The 762-nt window shown below is 41.1% G+C and overlaps 1 non-coding gene across 1 annotated transcript; it reads right to left on the bottom strand.

Moving 5' to 3' along the window:
• Nucleotides 1-352: 352 nt before the first annotated feature.
• TRNAC-ACA (transfer RNA cysteine (anticodon ACA)) lies at nucleotides 353-424 on the bottom strand. Its single transcript has one exon. It is a non-coding gene; the product is annotated as a tRNA-Cys (tRNA).
• Nucleotides 425-762: the final 338 nt, after the last annotated feature.

Here is a 762-nt window from a genome sequence, read left to right as displayed (position 1 = left end):
AATTCCTGCTCAGCAAAGGAAACTGAAAACAAACTGAAAAGACAACCTACGGAATGGGGAAAATATTTGCAAATGATGTGATTAATCTCCAGGGATTAATCTCTAAACTATAAAAACAGCTTATGCAGCTTGATATAAAAATTAAAAATCAAAACAACAACTCAACCCAAACATGGGTAGAAGATGTAAATAAGCATTTCTCTGAAGAAGACATACAGCTGGTCAACTGACACATGAAAAGATGCCCGACTCTTTGCAACCCTTTGGACTGTGGCCCACCAGGCTCCTCCATCCATGGGATTCTCCCGGCAAGAACACTGGAGTGGGTAACCATTTCCTTCTCCAGGGGATCTTCCCAAACCAGGGATTGAACCTGGGTCTCCCGCATTGTAGGCAGATGCTTTACCATCTGAGCCACCAGGGAAGTCCCTCTAATTATTAGAGAAATGCAAATCAAAACTATAGTGAGATACCACCTCACACCAGTCCAAATGACCATTATCAAAAAATGTACAAATAATAAAGGCTGGAAAGTGTGTGGAGCAAAGAGAACCCCCTTAAACTGTTGATGGGAATGTAAACTGCTACAACCAGCATGGAGAACGGTAAGGAGGTTCTTTACAAGACTAAAAAGAGAGCTACCATATGACTCAGAAATATCTCTCCTGGGCATAAATCCAGAGAAAACCATAATTTACAAAGATACAGGCATCCCGATATTCAGTGCAACACTTTTACAACAGCTGAGATATGTAAGCAAAC

Source organism: Muntiacus reevesi, chromosome 5, assembly GCF_963930625.1.
Source record: "Muntiacus reevesi chromosome 5, mMunRee1.1, whole genome shotgun sequence".
Taxonomy (NCBI): Eukaryota; Metazoa; Chordata; class Mammalia; order Artiodactyla; family Cervidae; genus Muntiacus; species Muntiacus reevesi.
The sequence above is the reverse complement of the archived record's forward strand: the minus strand, read 5'-3'. Positions and strand labels throughout refer to the sequence as shown.